The sequence below is a fragment of the Thamnophis elegans genome, chromosome 15 (genome assembly GCF_009769535.1).
Source record: "Thamnophis elegans isolate rThaEle1 chromosome 15, rThaEle1.pri, whole genome shotgun sequence".
Lineage (NCBI taxonomy): Eukaryota > Metazoa > Chordata > Lepidosauria > Squamata > Colubridae > Thamnophis > Thamnophis elegans.
Genome location: NC_045555.1, coordinates 8,862,547 through 8,883,148, shown reverse-complemented (window position 1 = coordinate 8,883,148; position 20,602 = coordinate 8,862,547).

Sequence of the window (20,602 nt, the reverse complement as noted above, 5' to 3'; positions counted from 1 at the left end):
CAGTCCGTACTTGAGATGAAGGATAATGAACTTGGTTTCTTAAACACAGCTCAATGTAGAAGTCACACAGTTTTAGAAGACACTAGAAGTCGAGAATAGATTTTGGGTAGACAGGAAGCAAAGGAGCTTGCCGCCTTAAATTGATGAAAAAAGTTTTCGTTCGTCCATCTGGGGAATCAGATTTGGCTTAGACACCAAAGAAGGAGGCTGTCTCTAGAGTTTAACTCAATAAGTTTAATTTCAGCAACCAACTACTGTTCCACCTTTCCACTGATTAATTGTTCTAACCGTCAGGAAATTCCTCCTTAGTTCTAGGTTGCTTCTCTCCTGGATTAGTTTCCACCCATTGCTTCTTGTCCTGCCCTCAGGTGCTTTGGAGAATAGCTTGACTCCCTCTTCTTTGGGGCAGCCCCTGAGATATTGGAACACTGCTATCCTGTCAGATGATGAGGAATAAATCTTGAGATGGGTGACAATAAAGAAATATCAGTGTCTTATTTATCCAGCATTTCTAATACAGTATAGCAATAGAATCCCCATCAAACCAAGGAATCCTTCTGATATTTTAAAAAGCTGGGCCATATTTCTTTGCCCCAATTCAGTGAAAGGAAAACAATCTTTTTACAGTGCATCTTCCACTCCCACCGAACCTTCCAAAAAGGAATACCAATACCAATATAGGCCAGAATAAAGGACAATTTACAAATAAATTTTTTTAAAAAAACACCCATTATTCCCAAGCTTCTGAAATGCCAAGATGGGGAATTTCATAGGGGAAAAGGCATACGGTATACAGTTCTGCAATTTTTGTGGGTCAGGTTGTGCTTTTATCAGAGGCACCAAATGTTCCCTTTCTTGGACAATTCTAGAATCACAGGACTGTATACCATACATCAGTGTTTCTCAACCTTGGCAACTTGAAGATGTCCGGACTTCAACTCCCAGAATTCCCCAGCCAGCACACACACACACATATTTTTTTTTGACAATTACACTAAAGCTAGAAGGTGTTGAATGTACACTCAGGGTCCCTTTCTAACAGCCTTAATGAGTGATGGTTAAATTTGCCAGCTTCTGTTAAGCCAATTAGCACCTTGTAAGGGATAAAACAAAAGTTACTTCCCATTATCTCCAGCAGGGGCCGTTTTAAGCGGCCTTTGCTTTGAAGTTTTTGATCTGCCTTTCAGATCATCTTTGGGGAAGACAGACAATAGCCATAGCTTCTGGGGGGGGGGGGGTGCCTTTCTCTGATTGGTCGTCTTCTGGAGGTTAGATTTATATTTATTTATTCTTCCATAAGAAATAGAGAAGCAGATAAGCACACCCAGTTGTGGTTGGACGGATGGGACGTGTTTGTAGCGCGTGTCAAATTTCCAAACTTTCAATTTCCAAACACTAGGGTTGCTCAAAAGTTGTGACATGCCATAAAGATATTTTTGGTTATTTTAATCTTAATTTAGATGTGATTGGACAATAACTACATAAGTATCGTCACTTTTTAACGTTTCGTTTGTTTCATTTCACAGGGTCAGCTGCCTTTCAGCCGAGGTGGCGCAGTGGTTAGGGTGCAGTACTGCAGGCCACTTCAGCTGACTGTTATCTGCAGTTCAGCGGTTCAAATCTCACCGGCTCAAGGTTGACTCAGCCTTCCATCCTTCCGAGGTGGGTGAAATGAGGACCCAGACTGTGGGGGCGATATGCTGAGTCTGTAAACCGCTTAGAAAGGGCTGAAAGCCCTATGAAGCGGTATATAAGTCTAACTGCTATTGCTATTGCTATTCGTTAAACGTTAATTTTGTCTGAGAGTGTTAATACTGCTGGCCTCGTTTCCTGCGAGTGTAATAACGGATCTGTAATGGCTTCTAAAAGAAAGAACAAGACTGGGAATCTGTAGGTTTGTCAGTTTTCTGTACAAATGAGTTCCCAAAGCAACTTAGGAGTAAATAGCCCTGCTTATAAACCCCATAATCCATCATCTGTTTCCTCCCCATATGTCCCTGGGTTTCTCACACCCAGGAAATGCCACGACCTGCAGTGGAGATGTGGAGATGAATCTTTGAGATCAGTAGAGCTTGAAGGCATTGCCACTCCCTTTTCAAAAGGGCACAGCCATCACAACCTTTTACGATCATAAATTTCACAGTTTTTTTTTTTAAATTTTAAAAAAGATTTTATTGGTAAAAAGAAAATACAACAACCATAACTTGTAAAAAACAATACAACTACATTTCAAGATATTCCCATACTATCAAATCATTATAAACATCAAAGGTTAGGTATCTTATTCCTTCCCTCCCTCTTCTCTTCCCTCATTTCTTCTTTTCCATACCCTTTTCTTCCCTCCCCCCTTACTTCCTTCTCCCCTGCCTTCCCTCCTTTCTTTTCTCCTTTCCTCCTTTCCTTCCCCCTCCTTTCCCTCCCTCGATCCCCCCCTCCTTCACACATACCTTCCCTCCTTCCCTTCCTCTTTCCCTCCTCCTTTCTTTTCTCTTAACCTCCCTCCTTTCCTCCCTCCTTCCTTCCTTCCTTTCAACACTCCTTCTCTCTTTCTTTCTCTCCCTCTTTCCCTCTTTACTACCCTCTCTTCTTCCCTCCCTCCTTCCTCCCCCAGTTTCTTCTCTTTCTTCTCTCCTTCTTTCTTCCCACCTTCTTTCCCTTCTCTTCTTTCTCTTCCTCCTCTTTATCCTTCCCCCCTTCTTCTGCCTTTCCTATTCCTCTCCTTTCTCCTCTCCATCCTAACTTCCCTACTGTCCTCCTTCGCTCCCTTCTAACCTTTGTTACATTTGCATATTTTCCTCTGCTGAGGACAACCTGGTTCTCTTTTCCTTTCCTTGCTTGAAGAGGCAAGGATTATAAGTCCTCTCGCCTCATCTAAAATGAAGTTTAATCGCTAATTTCATGCAGGTAGTTATAGTGGATTTCCTATCAGCTTTTTTAAGTTTTCCCAACATTGTAGTGTAACAAAATTGCTCGACGGTGGGTTCTCGCCCCTGATACATTTCTCCTTTCGCTTATCTCTCAGTTGTTGTATATTGTTCATTTGAGTTATTGGTTTAATCGTATTAGGTTAGTCAGCTATCTCTTTTTGTGTCTAAGTCTTCACTGACTCATCAAGCCATTTGTACAGCTTCTCCCAGACTGTATAAAAGTCTGTATCTTCTTTGTCATTAATTCGCATTGTCAATCTGTTCATTTCTGCTAGTTCTAAAATTTTATTCATCACCATAGTGTTGGTGGGGGCATTTTCACTCTTCCAGCACTGTGCGTAAACAATCCTTGACGCTGTCAGAATATGGACTAGGAGGTATTGGTCAGATTTGCAAATTTTTTGATCTATTATCCCTAATAAGAAAGTTTCCGGCTTAAGACATAGTTTAATTGACAAGATTCCATTCAGCCATCCTAGTATTTGCTTCCAATATGCTTTGGCTACCGGACACGTCCACCACATATGGTAGTACGTGCCCAGCACTGTTTTACATTTCCAGCATATGGCTGAAACTTTTGAAGACATTTTCGCCAGTCTTGTCGGTGGAAGATGCCAGCGGTAGAACATTTTATATATATTTTCTTTATAGGCCGTCGATTTTGTCAATTTTAGGTTCCATTCCCAGACTCTTTCCCAGTCGTCTAGGTCTATTGTGTGGCCGATGTTTTGGGCCCAGGTTACCATGACTTCTTTTACTCTTTCTGCTTCCGTTTTTCGAATCAGTAAGCAGTTGTATATTTTTTAAATTAATTTCTCATCTGGTCCAATTAAAATTTTATCTAATTCCTGGTTCTTGTTCTGGAAGCCGGGTTGTGCTAGATCGAACTTGTGTTTGTTTTGAATTTGAAGATATGGCCACCAATCGATGTTTATTCCCTTATCAGCCAAATTTTCCCTGGGGTTTAGTTTGTTTTGGTCGTCTAGCAACTGTTGGTAGGTAACAATTTTATCCAAGTTTATCAAATTCGGGTATATCAGGGCTTCCGTCGGAGATATCCATTTAGGTAGTTGCGTGTAGTATCTCCTTCTAATTTCGAGCCAGTCTTTAATCAATACCCCCCTTAAATGGTGACTACTAAAATAATTGTGGATTTTATTTCCCTCGCACCATAAGTAGTTGTGCCACCCGTGTTGCAGGTCGTGGCCCTCTATTGTTAAGATTCTTTTATTAGCTAACATTACCCATTCTTTTATCCACATAGTTGTTGCTGCTTGATGATATGTTTTCCATTCCGGTAATCCCATTCCCCCTTGAGTTCTTTTATCCTGCAGGTGCATATATTTTATTCTGGGCTTTTTACCATTCCATATAAAGCTTCGAATCATTTTGTCCAAATCATTATAAAATTTTTCCCCTAGCTTAACCGGTGCCGTTTGAAATAGGTAGAGGATTTTTGGCAAAACATTCATTTTAATTACTGCGACTCTTCCCATCAGTGATAGTTGTAGTTTTGACCAGGTTTTTAAGTCCTTTTGAGTATTCTGTAACAACTTATCATAGTTGTCTTCTTTTATGGAAGAGCATTTCGCAGACAGCCAGATCCCTAAATACTTAAATTTTTTAGTTACCTTTAATTCCATTGTTTTCTCTAGTTCTCCAATCTGGTTTTGGGGGAAATTTTTTATAATCATTTTTGTTTTTTCCTTGTTTATTTTTAAACCGGCCACACACCCAAAGTTCTCAATGTCCTTCATCAAATTCGGTCCTGAAAGTAAGGGGTCTTCCACGATAAAGACCATGTCATCCGCGAAGGCCTGTACTTTATATTGTTCTTTTTTTATGGTCAAGCCCCTAATTTCCTGATTTGATCTTATCCGATTTAAAAGGACCTCTAGTGACATAATGAATAGTAGTGGGGAGAGCGGGCACCCTTGTCTAACACCCTTTCCAATTTGTATCCTCTCCGTTAGTTCCCCGTTGACTATAATATTTGCAGATTGCGAAAATTTCACAGTTTTATTGTTCGAGGGAAAACACTTAGTTTGTCCAATAAACTTGGTGAAATGACCCTAATTTTGACGTTTAGCAATAGAGAAGAAAACCATCTCCTGATTTTTGATTTTTATTGACCTTGGTCATGCCTGCTTTTTTTTTTTTTAACTTGCTTTGTCCCATGCGGTGTGTTCCTTGTTGGTGGCATCTTGTGGACTAATGGGTCATGCTTGCCTGATTGAGGTGTGTTTTGTTAATTAAACAACTAACTTTCCTATTCATTGAGTGTGTCATTTTGGGTGTGAGCCACATCTTAGGAGAAAATGGGCCTTGCAGAGTTTCATTCACCGCCATAAAACATGGGGTGGGGTGGCCTTGCATCTCTGTTCCCCCCTGGCTAGATTGAAGGGGGTAAATCCAAAACACCCGAGGGTAGGACAAGAAGCAATGGGTGGAAACTAATCAAGGAGAGAAGCAACTTAGAACCAAGGAGAAATTTCCTGACAGTGAGAACAATTAATCAGTGGAACAACTTGCCTCCAGAAGTTGTGAATGCCCCAACACTAGAAGTCTTTAAGAAGATGTTGGATAGCCATTTGTCTGGAATGGTTTAGGGTTTCCTGCCTAGGCAAGGGGTTGGATTAGAAGACCCCCAAGGTCCTTTCCAACCAGTGGTGGGATTCAACCAGGTTCGCACCTATTCGGGAGAACCGGTTGTTAACTTTCTAAGCAGTTCGGGGAACCAGTTGTTGGAAGAAATCTCCTTTTGATTTTTCCCACTTTACAGGGCTAATCCTGTAAGGAAAGCAGGAAGGAAACATTCTGGTGTTGTTTCTAGCCTGATCTTTATTACCCTGCTTACAGAAACTGCCTTTCTGTTTAACCCTCGTTACATTGTCACAGCTAAGGCGAAGCGCCCATCGACCTGAGTGACCTTGAGTTGGCCATGCCCACATGGTCACATGACCACCGAGCCATGCCTACCCAGCTGCTCATTAGGGCAGAGAACCAGTTGTTAAATTATTTGAATCCCACCACTGCTTCCAACTCTGTTACTCTATTCTATTCTATTCTATTCTATTCTATTCATTGCATCTCTGCTTAAGCACAGAGGGCTGCAGGCTCTCCTGTTCATGGGGCTGTGTCATTGGATTTTCCCCATGACTTTCTAAGCCAACCTGTGATTAGGGTTGCCATACAGGTACAATTTGTACAAGAAGGGACATGGTGGCTCAGTGGCTAAGATGCTGAGCTTGTCGATCAGAAAGATTGGCAGTTTAGCAGTTCAAACCCCTAGCGCTGCGTAACAGAGTGAGCTCCTGTGACTTGTCCCAGCTTCTGCCAACCTAGCAGTTCGAAAGCATGTAAAAATACAAGTAGAAAAATAGGAACTACCTTTGGTGGGAAGAGCCGAGGTGGGACAGTGGTTAGAGTGCAGTACTGCAGGCCACTTCAGCTGACTGTTAGCTGCAGTTCGGCGGTTCAAATCTCACCGGCTCAAGGTTGACTCAGCCTTCCATCCTTCCGAGGTGGGTGAAATGAGGACCCAGACTGTGGGGGTGATATGCTGACTCTGTAAACCGCTTAGAGAGGGCTGAAAGCCCTATGAAGCGGTATATAAGTCTAACTGCTATTGCTATTGCTATAAGGGAACAGCATTCCGTGCGCCATTGGGAGTTGAGTCATGCCGGCCACATGACCACGGAGACGTCTTCAGACACAAGCGCTGGCTCTTTGGCTTTGAAACGGGGATGAGCACCGCCCCCTAGAGTCGGGAACGACTAGCACATATGTGCAAGGGGAACCTTTACCTTTATCTTACAGGTACAATTTGCAAACTCCATTGCAACTAGAACTCCGATTACTAAGCAAGGCTGCTGTTAAGTAACTCATGCCTAATTTTATAACCGAGGGGTTTTTTTTGGGCCATGTTTGTTAAACAAATCACTGCTCTCATTAAGTGAACCGTGCAATCATTAAGGAAATCAGGCTTGCCCCACGGCAGTAACCTGACCTCTGCAACCATTTAAATACATGCCAGTTGCCAAGTTTAATCATGTTGCAATGGTCGTAATTGGAAGTTGTTAGGAATAGAATCTAACGGTTGGGTTGGCAATATATAAATCATGTAACAATGCTATACCTGTTTCTTCAAATCATACTGTAAAATGTGATTGGTTGCTGTTTTCCTCAATCGGCCATAAGAGGGAGCCAGAATGACTGTTAGCTCTCTCTGTTTCGTTAGATGCTGGGCTGATCTGATCTGAGTGTTTTGGAAGCTGGCTGTTAGAAAGTGCCGTGAGCTATTGTAAGTTTTGCAATTGCTAGCAAACTTTGAGTACTGAACTGATTATATGATACTGGACTATGTTATTTGGATTATCCCTTAACTGAAAGACATTGATGACTGACTGTCTTATCCATGTATGACTTGGACTGTTTGATGGACTCTGATACCTCTATTTCAGTGGTAGTCAACCTGGTCCCTACCACCCACTAGTGGGCATTCCAGCTTTCATGGTGGGCAGTAGGGATTTGTTGTAACTCTGCTTTATAAATTTTATAAAGTTACTTCCCTACTTTATAAATCACCATTACTGTGGAACTGGTGGGCGGTTAGAAAATTGTACTACTAACAGAGATATAAAAGTGGGCGGTAGGTATAAAAAGGTTGACTACCCCTGCTTTATTTCCACGAAAGAAAAAGCCTATTTCAACTGCAGTGTTTCTGTAGGCTGGTTTGTGTGTTCTCCAACACAACTCTCACAAAGCTTCTCTGAACGCACTTGCTCTCCCAACAGGGAGCTTACATAACAGAAGTCATTTATTTCAGGGCTGTTGTAACTTGGGACAGTCGCTAAACACATGCAAATAAGTCAAGGACTATCTGTACAGTAGGAATTCTGCCACTCACAGGTGAAATTCTGCAGGTTCTGACCGGTCCTGGAAAACCGGTAGCGGGAATTTTGAGTAGTTCGGAGAACCAGCAAATACCACACCTGGCTGGCCCCGCCCCCATCTATTCTCTGCCTCCCGAGACCCAACTGATCGGGAGGAAATGGGGATTTTACAGTATCTTCCCCTGGAGTGGGCAGAGAATGCAAATTTTACAGTATCCTCCCTGGAATGGGGAGGGAATGGGGATTTTGCAGTATCCTTCCCCTGGAGTGGGGAGGGAATGGGGATTTTGCAGTATCCTGCCTGGAGTGGGGAGGGAATGCAGATTTTTCAGTATCCTCCCTGGATTTGGGAGGGAATGGGGATTTTACAGTATCCTTTCCCCAGGAGTGGGGAGGGAATGGAGATTTTACAGTATCCTTCCCCTGGAGTGGACAGAGAATGGAAATTTTACAGTAACTTGCCTGGAGTGGGGAGCGAATGGAGATTTTACAGTATCCTCCCTGGAATGGGAAGGGAATGTGGATTTTACGGTATCCTGCCTGGAGTGGACAGAGAATGGAAATTTTACAGTATCCTCCCTGGAGTGGGGAGGGAATGGGGATTTTACAGTATCCTTCCCCTGCCACAGCCACCAAGCCAGGCCCACAGAACAGATAATTTAAAAAAAATGAATTTCACCACTGCTTACAGTCATGAGAGACTTATCTGATTTATGGAGACACGAAGGATTTCCTGTGATGTAACCGAATTGTAATGTAATCTGATGTTCCTGTTGCTAAAGAGGCTTCTTTGAAAAGGTACTCCTGCCCCTCATTTCGAAGGAAAAGCTAGACTAATTGTGCACATCAACACATCCTCTTGCATAGTGCCGAGGTGAGTGCACAAGAAGCATTAGGTGGCGAAGAGATCAATCGGCCTCCGCAACTGAGCTGCAGACAATTTCATAAGGCGCCTTTTTTTATTTTTGACAATTTTGCAGAGAGCTCCAGGGGGCTGAGGAGGGCAGAAATTTTGTACACTAGGTAGGAAATTCACACCATACAAACTGATTTTCAGTAAAAGGCAGAAGTTCTCCATTGCATAATTAGTTCCCCACCATTAAGCAACTGTTTACCAAGGATTTAGAAGTGTGAAAATGAAGTCAGAATCTTAGGATGCTCCTTTCCGTACAACTTTTCGAAAAAGCTGGTTTGCAACATCCGACTTCTAAGATTTTATCTAGACTGCTTAGTAATTTCCTAGTGTCAGATCCTCTTTTTGGATCTAAGGATGGCATCCTTCAAATAATTGTAATAGGGAGCTATCAGCTGCCTGTTTTCACATCCTAGGTTCTTATTTCCTAACAAATAGAAAAAAAGCATTTTTGGTTTGGTTTAGAAAAATCTGCATTCGATGGAAAAGGGGTATGTTATCCTTTGAAATAAGGGACGCGGTGGCTCAGTGGCGAAGACACTGAGCTTATTGATCAGAAAGGTTGGCAGTTTGGCGGTTCGAATCCCTAGTGCCTGTGACGGAGTGAGCTCCCTTAACTTATCCCTGCTTCTGCCAACTTAGCAGTTTGAAAGCATGTAAAAAATACAAGTAGAAAAATAGGGACCCCCTTTGGTGGGAAGGGAACAATGTTCCATGCGCCTTCGGCATTTAGTCATGCCAACTACATGACCACGGAGATGTCTTCGGACAGCGCTGGCTCTTTGGCTTTGAAACAGAGATGAGCTCTGCCCCCTAGAGTCAGGAGCAATGAGCACATATGTGCGAAGGGAACCTTTACCTTGATCCTTTGAAATTACCACATAGTTTATACTACATCCTTGGTATCCCCAGCTGAGCAAAGAACTATGGTTTTATTTTAGAAAGATTAAAACCTCCCCTTAAACCAACAACCGCACATATTTCTTAAGCCTGTCCCACACCTCTTTTTATATTCTTGTGGAACCATTTCAGCAGGATGAGGGCAAACATTGGTTTCTTGAGCCCCAATATGCTTTCAAAGGAGAAATTATTAACTAGAACTACAGCTTATCAAATATGTTTTAAGTTTCAAACCAAGTAAAATTACAGGAAGCGAAACCCCACACCTCTAAAAGTGACACCATTGGACAGCCTGGTGTGACAGTGAAATCCTAGATTTTTAAAAAAAGAGAGAGAGATTTAAAGTCTCTGTGGTGTAGTGGCAAAGATCCGGGTTCAAATCCACCCCCTCGGGGTGATTCGCTCTCAACCCAACCTATTTCACAGGAATTGAGATTCCCACACCCTTGGGAGGAAGTCAAGATATCAAGCTATCATAATGTAAGTCCTTGACTTACATGGATTCACTTAGTGACCATTTGAAATTACAACGGCACTGAAAAAAGTGACTTACGAATGTTTCCCACACTTACAACCGTTACAGCATCCTGATGGTCAGGTGATCAAGATTCAGATGCTTGGGGAACAGATTTTATGACAAGGTGACAAGACTGGAACAAACTGTATATATTGTGATTGGACAGAAAGATAGACAATGTATTATGTAGGCTAATTGTTAATGGTTGAGATTAGCTGTATATAATGTGAATATATGGTCACTTCGACTTCGTGGTACTGCATTGTTTTAAATGTAAAAATAATAAAAAATATATTGAAAAAAAAGATTCAGGTGCTTGGCAATTGACTCCTGTTTATGTATTTTTTTAAATAGTTTTTTTATTTTTTCATTTTCATACAAATAACCACATGCATACCTGTTGTGGCCTAGCAGGTGCCGTTGGAGCTGCCACCAGACTCCGACAGCGAGGGGCCCTATGAGTCGGCTCTGGAGGATGTGGAGAACCCTGGACAGGGTTCCGACTCCGAGCAGGGCGCAGAGAGACTGGTTGGCCACCAGGAGGCACCTGAGCCTTGGGCCAGTGGGGAGGAGACAAGGGAGAGTGAGCCGGAGGCCAGTAGTGAGTTGTTCCTGGATGCATGCCATCGAAGAGCTACTAGGCGTCAGGAACAATTACGCAATTACAGGAGGTGATTGTGCTCAGCTGGTGGTCATTAGTCTCCTCTCCAGACTATAAAAGCTACTTGTGCACACGGCCCTCTTTGCAGAAGTCAACGCAGGATTGAATGTCAGAGGACAGTACTGTGAGCTTGGCAAGCTGGATTGCTGCCAAGCCTTATCTGTGTTTATTGCTGCCTGAGTTTGTTGGAGTTGCTGCCAAGGTCCTTATCTGTTTGCTCTGCTTGGCTTTCAGCCACCGAGGTCTTGGTGTCTTGCTATTAAAGTACATTCCAGTTAAGCTTGTCTCGGCATTTGTTACTGGATGAAGGAGGGGGTCAGAACACATACCATTACATAACCAACAGTATTTTGTATTATTAAATATTATCTCATTTCGTCTTACCATCAACCCCCAAGAGCTATCACTGGCTCTTCTGCTCTCCATACACCATATTTATACCCTATCCATCACTTTCTTCTCCCTCTCTTCTCCTCCGTACCTCCTTTCTCCCTTCTGTCATCCTTCTCTTCTCTACTTCCCTTTCCTCTCTCCTTCTCCTCTGTCCTCTTTCCATTCCTTCTTTCTCTCCTTTTCTCCCCCCCCTCTCCTAACTCTCTCTTCCACACTCTTCATCTCATTTACGTGGTGTACTTCAGCATCTGAGCGGGCTCCATTTTATGTTGATGGTGTTAGTAATTGCATTTCAATAAACATCTTTAATTTGACTCCTATTTATGACAGTCACATAAGGGGTCATGCGATCCCCTTTTGCGACCTTCTGACGAGAAAAGTCAATGAGAGAAGTCAGATTGCAATCCTAGGCTGCATTAACAGAGGGATAGAATCAAGATCCTGTGAAGTGTTAATGTGCTTTATAATACCTTGGTAAGGCCATGCTTGGAATGTTGCATCCAGTTTTGGTTGCCACAGTATAAAAAAAGATGTTGAGACTGGAAAGGATGCAGAGAAGGGGAACCAAATAATTGGGGAATGGAGAGTAAAACATACAAAGATACAGTTGCAAGAATTGGGTATGTCTAGTTTAGTGAAAAGAAAGACTACCAGTGTTCCAATATTTGAGGGGCTGCCACAAAGAAGAGGGGGTGTGTGTCAACATATTCTCCAAAACACCTGAGGGCAGGTTAAGAAGCTACGGGTGGGAACTAATCAAGGAGAGAAGCAATTTAGAACTAAGGAGTGAGAATAATTAATGAGTGGAAGAGTTTGCCTTCAGAAGTTCTGAGTCTTCCTCCACTGGAGGTTTTTAAGAAGATGTTGGATAACCTTTGTCTGAAAAGGTGTAGGGTTTCCTGCCTGAGCAGGGGGTCGGATTAGAAGACCTCCAAGGTCCCTTCCAACTATTCCGCTTGGGAGAAAGAGATGGATGAGAAGTCAACTCAATTCTTTGTCCTTTTCTCTGCAGGTAAATATGCTCGTCTTAGGGAAACACCTGGGCATTCCCAAGCCATATGGACCCATCATCCATGGCCAGTGTTGCTTGGAAGCGAAGGTCCGCTCCCTCCTGGAGCCGCTGGGCCTCTCCTGCACGTTCATTGATGACTTTTTCTCCTACCACGTTTTGTCGGGAGAAATCCATTGTGGTACCAATGTCCGGCGGGAATTTTTCTCCTTTCGTTGGTGGAATATTCTTCTATGAAAAAAAAACTGCCCATCAATTATCTCAGACTTCATTTTCTCAACCCCTTTGTCTCTGAGGTTGGAGAAATGCAGCAGCATGGAAAATGGTAGGAAAGAGAAGGAGAACTTTTCCGAGAGATAATTACTCAACACCTTCTCAAAATCTGTTTCAATTTTAGGTCTCTGAAAACACAAGGCAGTGTTCTGACCTAAACTTCCTGTAAAAAGTACACACTTAGTCCCAAAAATACCCGTAATGAGTCACAAATTGTTTGTAAATAGTCCAACAGTAGTCTGCCAAAGTCTTTCGGGATAAGGCTGATAAGCACCCACCTTTATCTTCCTTGAAACGCTGCCAAAGACCTAATTGGCAATTAGCTCGAAGGCTACACGAAGCAAAGAGTCCAAACGGAGATTCAGAATTTAAACCGACCAGCATGAACAAAGTTGCTTCCTGCAAAGGCTCCTGTGCCTTTACTCCTCCTTTATGTCTTATGGGAGAGGCGAATCATCTCCAAGTCTTACTCAAAATCTGTTTCAATTTTGGGGCTCTGAAAACACAAGGCCCTAACAACTAACCGTGCAAGGAATGCAAGACAGCACATAAAATTGTCTGGCTTTCTGGAAATACTCTGTTTCTGGAGAAACCAGCGAGAGAAAAAGAAATTACCTGGAAAACCCAAATAAATTTACGTTTTCAGTGAAAATTACTCCAAAGCGATCACCAGATAAAACCACAAGGAGGAACTGCTGTCTTTGTAAGAAGCAAGAAATATTTACTCATTGTCTGAAGGAGGAAACAGTCACTATTAAATCTTGCAAGCATTTGTGGTTTTACGGTATTCACTCCTGGGTTCTAAACAGATGCAAATCCAGTCCTGATTACTTGGCAGAATTTGCATGTGGGAATTATGGGATGCTTCCCGTCCATCGCTAGGCATAGGTAGATGTAGAGGCTAAGAGTAGAGCGATGAAAGACCAGCTGCAAAAATCAGGTGCAAATCTGGCAAAAAAAGGGGAGAAAGATAGGAATCTTCAACCCTTTGGATTGAGATCGTTGGGGTCGTTATCTCAGCCAGGAATGCAAAATTGTCGAAATAAAAACGTGCATTATGAATTTGTCTCAGTCTCTCAGTGGTGCAAGCCGATCTCTTCTCCACCTGATGCGTCTCAGGGACTTTCATCAGCACCAGACATGATGTGCCCGATTAACCATATTTTTCTTTTTAAATGAGGCCCACGGGTGCTTGACCTCGCAACTTGGTTCCATGATGGCGTGATCCTTAATTGGAAGAAATGTCCTTCTGGGTTCAGTTCCAAGTGGGGGGGGAACGTGACCCGTCAAAACCGCGTTCCACAAAAGCGCGGTCGACGAAATCGCGTATGTGACGTCATCACAACGCGACGAAAGAGATCGAAAAATTGAAATAAAAATTAAATTACAGCAAGCCGATTCACATAAAGGTAAGGGTTAGGTTAAGGGTTAGGGTTAGGGTTAGGTTAAGGGTTAGGGTTAGGGTTAGGTTTAGAGCGTTAGCGTTACATTTAGCGTTAGGTTAAGGGTTAGCGTTAGGTTTTTCGTTAGGTTAAGGGTTAGGTTTAGGGTTAGGTTTAGGGTTAGGTTAAGGGTTAGGTTTAGGGTTAGGGTTAGGGTTAGCTTTGGGGGGGTTAGGGTAAGGTTTTCGCTTTATTTTTACATTTTTCGATCTCTTTTGTCGCGCTGTGATGACGTCACATACGCGCTTTCGTCGACCACGATTTTGTCGTCCGCGGTTTTGTGGTGGAACCGGGGGGGAAACACACTGGAAACCTGGAGGCTGCTTGGAAAGATGGTTTTAATGGTGGGCAGGATCACAGGGCTTGAGCTCCTGAACGGAAAAGGGGGGACCACATGCTTCCAGATGTTGGGTGAGGAAGAAAAAAGAGAGAGCGAGATGCTGAAAGCCCCTGGTTTTATGCCCTCCCTGCGCTTTGATCTTGTATTCTGATTGGTCGTCAGATTCCCATGCAGGGCCAACTCTGTACGCCAGTGTTTCCCAAACTTTTGACATATGTGTACCCCTTCTATAATTTTCGTAACGCTGAGTACCCCTTGTAAAAAACATATGCGTTAATAAAAATCAAAATATATTTATTTTTTCTTTTTTGGGTACATACGCAAAATAAACGAAAGTTATATTATAAAGAACATTTATTTGATTCAATGAGAAGGATGAAATTGTTTATGTTGAGATGACAGATCATCATAATTTGGTTCCCTGGTTGTTAATTTTAATCTGAGATGCGGTTCCACGTCCAATAGTCTGTTCCTTTTTTTTGACTTAATGCGTACCCCCACCAAACTCTTCCCGTACCCCTGGGGGTACGCGTACCACACTTTGGGAAACACTGCTGTAGGCTGTGCTTTGAGTCCAAGTTTGATTGAGCATTGCTTCTTCCCAGGTGCCATGTGGTGAGATCCGTAGAGGGTTAATCCTACCTTTGTCATGTAGAGTACCCTGGCTCAGGCCTTAATGGTTCATTGTCAAAGTTGGGGGTGATGAGTTTCTTCCTCCCTTTTAGGGGGAAATATGGTGCCCAGTTGTGCAAGCCAATCCCTTCCAAACTTGATGCTTCTCAGTGACTTTCATCAGCACCACACAAGAGGAAGTGTTGATTAACCCTGTTTTTCCCTTGAATCGAGGGTCATGGCTCCTTTTCCAACTAAGCCTCTTTAGCAACAGGAGGTCCTTGACTTGTTATCATGTATTTACCGACTGTTCTAAGTTGCAACAGCACTGCAATAAATGACTTGTGACCAGTCCTCACAGTTACGACAATTGCAATGTGATTAAACTCCAGGGGCTCGGCAACCATGGCACGACAAAACCGCGCTAGTCAAAATCGCAGTGATAAAATCGTGGCGCTAAAGCCGCGACGTCATCACCGCGCATCAACACCGCCGCGACAACAGCGCGGCAACAGAAGGGCGCTTTAAAACGGCGCCGCGGCAGAAAGCCGACTTCAATTAAGGTAAGCGTTAGGGTTAGGTTTAGCGTTAGGTTTAGCGTTAGGTTTAGGGTTAGGTTTAGGGTTAGCGTTAGCGTTAAGTTTAGGGTTAGGTGTAGGTTTAGGTTTAGGGTTAGGTTTAGGGTTAGGTTTAGGGTACTGAGTGCTTGGGAATGCGCGATTTTGCCCTCCGCGATTATGTCATTGCGGTAGGGTCGCGTTTTTCCTTAGCGCTTAGAACGGCGCGAATTAGTGTTCGCGCTTATGTCTCCGCGGATAAGGGCTTCGCGGATTTGTGGTGGAACCCTCGGCAATTACCATGTTATTTACAATATTGTTATCATTGCCACAGGCTTGCAACCTTCCCAGGCAGCTTTCGAACAAGCAGTCCATGGGGCAAGCCAGATTCGCTTAATGACTGCACGATTAACTTCATGATCACATTCCTCCCATCCAGATCCGGTCAGGTGCAGAGACAAAGATGACCTTGGATTTCTTTCTTTCTCTTTTTTTTTTTGAGAATTTTTTTTATTGTTTTAGTTAAGCAAAAACACACACACAAAAAGAATAATCTTTCGTGACACCTTGTAGAAAGCGTATCGATTGGTTACAAATATATTTCGTGCGTTTCTTCCACCATCCTTACATATACTTCATTCAAACTGAGTTGTACATTTTAAGTCAAGAAAGATAAAATTATGTATTTTACTATCCCTGTACCACGATTCTCATTTGATTACCATTATTTAAACATGCTTTTAATCTAGAATCATTTATATTTAAAGACGCAACCACCTACTGGCATTCATTTGCAGTTTCAATAGATCTCCAATAACATTACACCTCTATGACATATTCTAAAACAAATTCAGTTAAGTAAGATATCTAAGCATCCCCCCCCATAACACATCCATATGTATCATTAAATATTATCCATTAACATTTCCTTGTTATTATTGTAGTTGACTAGAAGTTATTTACTGTTTATCTCACCTCTCCTCTCCACAGGCCCACACAATATTATACCTTTATAAGACTTCCTGGGGGCGTGGCCTGTTGCCGAGGAGGGCTCCACCGAGCTCCTCAGAGATCTGGTCTGTATATCTAATTAAGATCATAGATAGCACCCCTTTTTGGCTAAGAAAGGGGCAGGGAGGATAGCTCCGTAGGCTAGGGTCTATTCGTAAGCCACAGCCTTTTTTCTTTTTTGGCTGTGGAAAGAGATTAGATTCAGCCGAAGCGGAGCGTTTATCTCCAGCCATTTCTTCTCAGCTGCCTTTTTTTTTTTGGCAGCCCCAGACAGGCTAGCCCCCCCCAGGACAAAACAAAGTTTTCTCAAGCTAGAATTGATACGGGCGGGTCCCACCCCTGTGAGATTTATGCTTTTATTACTATCGTAAATACCAGCACCATTCGTCTTAGAGACTTCTTTGTCTAAATAGACCTTAAAATGGCGATTTCTCTCCGTGGATGATTGATGTACTCAGCCGGTGTTATCTTCTTGCAGACCGCTCCTTAACAAAATAAACTCTTCTTCTTTGGAAATAGAGGGGAGCGAAGCTCTGCTTACTTGCTTATTTATTATGCCACCCAAGTCAAAGAAGCGTCTTGCTACAAATGTGTCTAAAGAATGTAAAGAATCTTTATTGGAAACACAGCCTTTGTCTCCTACGCCCTCTACTGGAGAAGTTTTAACACAGGAATATCTCTTTAAAATCTTTAATGCCTTTAAGCAAGAACTTAAGGAATTTGTATTGCAACTTTATGATGATCTAAAATCTAAAGTTAATCAAATGAAGGCGAATACGTTTGCAGCCGTGTCTGCCCTGTCAGATTACTCTGCTGAAATAGAGAACAAATTGGAAAGTCTGGAGAAGGCTAATTTTAATTTGACTACCAATATTCAAATTTTACAAGAAAAAATTAGAAATAACGAAGAACAGCTTATGATGCTAAATTTTGATAGAAAGGCATTTTCAATAAGAGTCAGAGGATTTCGTGAAAAGGAACAAGAGAATTTGAAACAGACCTTTGCTGAAGCCTTCAGCCATGCGCTGGGAAGCCCGGGACTTAACTTTGATTGGCAGATTCGGAAAATCTATCGCCAGAACTCATTGATAGCGGAACAGCGACAGCTCCCGAGGGACATAATTATACATTTCTCTACAAAAGAATCTAGAAACGCGATTGTGCAAAAGTTTTATAATAACAGTCTCCGAGTTGATGACCAAGACGTGATTGTCTTCAAAGATATACCTTTCCACATGTTGAAAGCAAGAAGGGAATATACTTTTTTAACTAAAGAGCTTAGGAGTCAACAGATTCGATACAGATGGGAGGCCCCTGCCGGCATCACGGTTACATTTGAGAATCAAAGATTTCGTCTTAACTCTGTTTCGGAGGCTCAAGATTTCTATTCTAGGATTCTGAAGGTGGGACTTCCTAACGCGCTTGGAAGAGAGGAGAGACAAGCGGAAGGAGAAAGCAAACGGCTGGCCATGCGGCTGCAAGATGGAGGGGGCAGCCCCTCCTCCCTCGGAGAAGCAGAAGAACGCAGATCGAGAATTTAGATACTTCAAAAGACTTCCTAAAGTTGAGGACTGAATGGGGGTTTGAGACCTCTCTCCGGTAGAAAAAGTGGACTAATTTTTATCAGAAGGGAAAGCTGGGTGAAACTACTTTGAGCTAGATTCTAAAGTAACGTTAGCATAAATTTGATAGTGGTTAAAAGAATCCGGAATGATCTATGTTGTTTAAACTTTGTTAGATGGGACTATTTTAAAATAGAAGGTTAACTGACTCTTGCTGAAAGTATTATTTGAATATGATCCATGCTATTTAACTTTTATTTGAAGGGAAAGTTGGTTGTAATAGTTCTGAGTTACTTTTCAAATAAACGTTAGTATAAATTTGATAGTGGTAAATATTAGACAAGCAAGAGATGAGGGTAAAATGCATGTGGAATGAACTACGTTATTTGTGGTAAATATCAGACAAGCAAGGGAAGAGGGCAAAATTTACGTTGTTTAAAGCTTATTAGAACAGGAAGCCGCTTGGGATTATTTTAAGATAACTGTAAAAAGAATGCGGAATGATTTATGTTGTTTAAACTTTGCTAGAAGCGACTACCTTAAAATAGAAGGTTAACTGATTCTTGCTGAAAGTATTATTGGAATATGTGGAATGATTCATGCTACAAATCGCTCTGAGTTATATTTTAAACAAATGGTAGTATAAATTTGATAGTGGTAAATATCAGACAAGTGGGGGATGAGGGTAAAATACATGTGGAATGAACTAAGTTATTTAAATCCTATTAGAAGGGGAAGTCGGTTGGAATTATCTTAAGATAGAAATTGATTCCTGTGTAAAGTAATATCTGATCTACGCTGCTTAACTTTACTAAGAAGGGGAAATCTGGTTAGATTATTTTGAATTACTGTTTGAAAAAGGGGTAAAGAAAGATCACTTACGTTGTTTAAATTTTACTAGAAGTGAAAGTTTGATTACTTGTCTGTAAAGTTATATTTGAATATATGGCATGAACCACGTTGCTTAAATCTTATTGGAAGGGATCATAAGGTTTAGGAAGGGAACGGGAGAGCCTACAGAAGGTCGGGGTAAATAGCAAAGAAGTAAGAGATGAGAATAAAATATAGATAGAATGATTTATACTATTTAAGCATAGATAAAGATGGGGGGCTGAGATCAACACAAAGAGTGGTTTCTTTTTTTTTCTTTTTTCTCTTTTCTCTTTTCTTTTTTTCCTTTTTTTTTCTTTCTCTGCTTTTCTTTTTTTTTTTTTTTTTTTTTTTTTGATATATTACTTTTATTTTTTTAATCCATATGTATACAAGATATTTTAGATAGAAGGTAGTGCCAGGTGTGGGCCCTGGGAAGTCGGGAGGATTAGGGATGGGGATTGTGGGGGGTGGGGTGGGGGGGGTGTTAACATAGTCTTAATAAGAACAAGAATGTATTTATATACGGTGGTCCTTTTTTTTATTATTATTATTATTATTATTTTTTTCCTTGGTTCATTTTACTTTTATCAGATCAAACAACATTCGAATAAAGGCATACACCAAGGAGGGAGGTAGAGGGAAGGAAGAGGGAGGAGTAAGGAAGGAGTAAGGGGAATGTAAGGAGTAAGGGGAATGTAAGGAGGGTGTCTGGGGAGTAAGGGGAGAAGGTTTGAGGGGAAAGGGAAGTAGGAGGGGAGTGTTAGAGGGAGAAAGGAAAGTTGGAGGGGGTAGATGGGGTGTATGGAGGATGCAAGGGTTAGGTGGGGTTGTGAATGATGAGTTGTGTTTCCTTTTTACTTGTTCGTTTTATTCCCTTTTTTCTTTTTTTTTTTCTTTTCTTATAGTAAATACCCTGTATATAAATGATTGCAAATGGAATGTGAAAATTGAATAAAAAATATTTTATTAAGTTCTCACAGGAAAAAAAAAAAAAAAAAAAAAAATATTATACCTTTATAGCCGTCTTTAAACAATGATTTATTAATAAGATTTATAGGACTCTTCCTTCAATCCCAAATTAGTTAATTACGTGCTAAGAAAATAAACATTAAACATCTAAGACAATCTAAGAGATGTTAACATTTCAACTTAACAATCACCAAAAGTATACATTAGCATTTCTATGGCCCGGTTATTTATCCTAACTAAGGTTATCATTTCACTATTAGTATCATAGTAAATTATGCGTTAACGAATAAACATTCAATGGTAATCTAGAACAGTCTGTAAAGTACTAAAATCTCTACTTATTAATCATCAATAATTGATGACCTTGGCTTTCTAAGAAGAATGCTATTATGGCTGCATATCACCCAACTCCATATGGTTCCACCACAAAACCGCGCTCAAATAAACCGCGTAGCTGACGTCATCAACAGGGCGACAACAGCGCGGAGACAGAAGCACGCTGTAAATGCTAAACCTAAAATTAACCCCTAAACCTAAACCTAACCCCCCTAAACCTAATCCTAAACCTAACCCTAAACCTAACCCTAAACCTAACCCTAAACCTAACCCTTAACTTAACCCTAAACCTAATCCTAACCCTTAACCTAACCCTAAACCTAACCCTAACCCTTAACCTAACCCTAAACCTAACCCTAAAGCTAACCCTAACCCTTAACCTAACCCTAACCCTAACCCTTAACCTAACCTA